Source organism: Octodon degus, unplaced genomic scaffold (assembly GCF_000260255.1).
Source record: "Octodon degus isolate 3935 unplaced genomic scaffold, OctDeg1.0 scaffold00028, whole genome shotgun sequence".
NCBI classification, from domain to species: Eukaryota; Metazoa; Chordata; class Mammalia; order Rodentia; family Octodontidae; genus Octodon; species Octodon degus.
The window spans coordinates 287,734-291,956 of NW_004524604.1; the positions used below are offsets into that span (position 1 = coordinate 287,734).

The 4,223-nt window shown below is 36.1% G+C and overlaps 1 pseudogene; it reads right to left on the reverse strand.

Moving 5' to 3' along the window:
* The window catches only part of LOC101586878, a 25,089-nt pseudogene extending 21,020 nt beyond the window's left edge, over positions 1–4,069 (reverse strand).
* Between the last annotated feature and the right edge of the window lie 154 nt (positions 4,070–4,223).

A 4,223-nucleotide genomic window follows, 5' to 3' on the forward strand; every position in this document is an offset into this window, starting at 1 on the left:
CTTTCTTTCTTTCTTTCTTTCTTTCTTTCTTTCTTTCTTTCTTTCTTTCTTTCTTTCTTTCTTTTCTTCTTCTTCTTCTTCTTCTTCTTCTTCTTCTTCTTCTTCTTCTTTCTTTCTTTCTTTCTTTCTGTTTTCTTTCTTCTAACAATGTCATTTGGTTTCAACATTTTGATACATTTATGTACAATACTTTTTAAGTTACTCCAACCAAGTAAGTTTCTCAACCCTTATTTACTCTTTGAGTTTCTCAAACTAGTGGAACATACAAGAAGAAGCAGAAGGATTTTTAAAAAAAATTTTGGCTGGCTCTGGCTACCTTAAGGGCAGGTCACTAAGGCATGTTGAGCTGGGAATCTGTAGTATCCTGCACCTGACTGCATTTGCCTGAGCAGGTGCTTAAACAACTCAGTTAACCAGCAGGTTCTCTTGAGAAGATGCACAAACAAGTCCAAGCATACTCAGTCACCCAATATTTGACAAAGCAACCAAATGTATTTACTAGAAGAAAGATAGCCCCTTTCCTATACCAATAAATGGTATAGGAAAATCTGACTTTCCAAATGCCAAGGACTAAAACTAAATCCATATCTTTCATCATGTACTAAATTAATATCAAAATGGATCAAAGATTTAATCATTAAAGCAGCAATACTAAGTCTGGAGGAGTAAAACATTTTTCAATTGCAAGGAGAATCATTGTATTTTTAAGTGTGCTCAATGATTGATCAGGAATGGGGCTGAAAATAAACATCAAGATCTTGATCGCCTTTGTTTCACAAATTACATCATGTTTAGCTCTAACATACCTCTGTAATTCCAGTGGCCCATTCTATCATATCTTCTGATAAGGACAATTGTTGCTCAAGAGGAACATGCTGGGAAAATTCTCCGACTTTCACCCTAAGTCTAAAGCCTTCTGGGAAATTCCAAAAATTGAGAATGTCATACTTTGCATCCACTTTATCATTCTTATCTAAATTCACTTGGTCTCCTCCAGGATTTTTAAATTGCAATTGCTTCAGAAAGGAGTGCAGCTGAAAAGAAGTGATTGTATGATTAATTAGGCCTCAGAGTTAAGAAACAAAACCTGAATGTATGTATTTTTGATCCTTGTCTCATAATACAACATTCATATAGCTATCCAGTGAGGTAGAAGAAGTGAAAGTTAATGGAGGCTAAACTACCATATTTGGTAAAATGTTAGTTTCAAAATAAAATATTCTAATCAAGTCTATGTAAGTTTACAGTGCACACAAATAAAGGTTTTTCAATTGCACTTTCACTGTCTATTTTCACTTCTGCCTATAAAATGAGGTTATCAAGACTAAAGGATATTGCAGAATTAAATGTAAAATTCATATAAAATATTCAATACAGTGCTACACAAATATGTGTTTTTATTCTTTTATTGAAGAACTGCTGGTAAAGTTTCAGATTAAAAAAAATGAAATCATAATGTGGGCACAGAATTGTCATTTTTAGAATGAAAGCAAAGATTCTGACTCATTTCCAGATCCTATTTGATCTTGGTAATAAAACTAACACAGAATTGCTCATGTTTTTGAGAAAGGATTTTTACCTGATTGCTTTAAACTGCTATGGATTCACTTTAAAAATGATAATAATATAGAGATGCAATGTGATAAATAAAACATTACCTGCCAGGGATAAAATACTATTGTGTTCCCTTTGCTCGCTGGTTCCATTTCACCTTGCTGGAGGAACATTTTATGAAGGGCATGGGCCACAGCATACACAGCATTGTACGTGTTATAACTCCCATCGCTCATGGCTGTGTCAAAATGAGGTAGCCAATCCAGAGAGGCATTAGGTGGACAGTCCTTCACCATACAGTCAGAATCTGATAATGAGCAATGGAAATTCTGGTACCAATACCAAGTGAGAAAAGTGTCTTCCGGGTATTTGGAAGGATTCACTCTCTGGAAAAACGTTTTAAAACCAGAAATCTTCTCATGCTGTTGTGAAAAAATGAAAGTTCCATGGAAAGACTCCAACATGAAGTGTCTCCCAGCTAGGTCAGTGTGCCACTGTGAATTTGTGATCCAGACTCTCCATGTTACTAAATGCAGTCCTATATGATGGTTTATAGTATTTAGACTCTCAGTATCATAGTAAAGGATAACTACATTTACTGAAGAAGATTCTCTGGTGACAAAATCAAAGTGTTGTGCAGCTGAGATATAGGACACAAGCACATTTGTGATAATTTTAATAAATGCTACACAGACTCCATTCCTATCTACCTTTTCTCTCACATCTGAGAGAAACTGAAAACCTTTCTTACCATCTGTGATGACCAGTCCAACCCAGGTCCAGCCAAAATGAAATATTAAGGAAGCCATCCCAGTGGCCAGTGATGTGTCTTTTGGAGCTGTCTGGTAGACAGAAGTAAAGTGACCATTTTCATTAAACATAGGATCAAAAGAGCCAAAGGTAAGCTAGACAAATAAAAAAAGAAACAAAAAATGAGGAGTGATGTAGAGAGTTCATTTAAAGTACACACTCAGACTTGTGGTATACTAAGAATTATCTGGAAATCATGTAAGAAAATACTTAGTCCTCCCATCTATATAATTATCGTATTTTTATACACTTATTTTTGAAAATACCCAATCAGTCTCTGAGTTGCAGTAAAATAAATCTCTGTTTCACTTCTCAGTCATCCAGATGGGTAACTCAGCAATCTCAATGCAATACACTTTGGGGTTATAGAAACTGAATGATAGAGAAACTCAGGCTCTTTATTTCAGCACCTTTAGAACCTGAGATGGCCAACAAACATGACAGGAATGTATCCCTCCCTAGCATGCCCACCCTCACCTGAGGAAATCTGTAGAGTTCTGGTAGTGTGCCAGTTTGAACAGCATTTGCCCATGATGTTCCTGATATCAGAGCTACAGACTTGCTCTCTCTCTCCCACAAGAATAGTTAGGGGTTGTGTCCTGTCCCGTGTGCAGTATGAAGAAAGCCTCCAACAGCCTCCAATAGCTATACAGTAAGGTGTAATATTCATACCCCAGAGATATGTTGGGTAAAAGTAGAGGATTCCTGTTGATCTCTTCAATGGCATACATGAAGGCTAGAACATTCTGGTAGTTGTTGAGCACAAGCCTGCATAGAGAGCACAGAAGTCCTGAGAGTAAAGTATCAACCCACAATTTCGTTCCATTCCAGTATCATACACTTGTGATTTAAAATCTTGTGAGTGATGGCTAAACTCAAATTTAGAACCACAGACCCTAAACCTGAATCTGATGGCATCTGAAGTTTCTTTGGGTCACAGTCACTGGCATTATGTCATGTCATGAAGGTGAATTTCTCATAAAGGTGCTGCATGTCCTACCTATGCGACAGAACAATCTCCATTCACGCTTCTGTCACATGAGGACATAGGAACTCAGCAAAGCAGCAAGCCTATTCTTAATTTTTTAAACTGACCAACTTTTGAATGTAAATAAGCTTTGTTAGGACATGCAGCTTGTGCTACATTTTTGAACATGAATCTGAAATAACACATAATTCTGAATGAATGTGAATACCTAGAAAATTTTTATTTCTTTAGGATCTCAGCCTTAGAAGTTCTTAGAAGTTATACTAAGGTAAGTAGCATAAGGTAGCATCATGTTCCATAGACAAAAAATGGTATCATTCCCAAAAGAAAGTATGAAGAATGCAAAACTTGGTTACATTTCTCGTTCATTTTGTCAATATTTTCTCATATTAAGACCTAAAACAGTTGTCTTTTTAGCACCTCTGAACACTAATTTGAAGACAGCGTTAAGCAATACAACAAATACTGTTAAATTCATGTTATTTTGTTTAGTGAATTTTTTTTAAGGAAAATTCAAGAAATTTGTTCACCAGCTTTTACATGCAGCCAAAAGACACAATTGCTAGAAAACACAATATTGTCCTTCAGCCTTGCATAGAAATACAGCAGTGGCAACTTTTCCATTCCTACAATGTCCTGGTGTTTCCCTTTCCCACTTTCTGTGATATAGTCCTCAGTACTTGTGTCAATACCAGGTCCCACAAGAGCAGCAGCCATTGTGGTATTCTTGGATCATTTCTATTTTTAAAAAATTTTTAATACTATTTTGCATTCTCTCTTTTTTATGTATTTAGTACAGGATCTACAGAGTCTCACTATGTAGATTGACCTCATAGTGGTTCTCCTATTTTCAGCCTCCAAAGTGCCATCA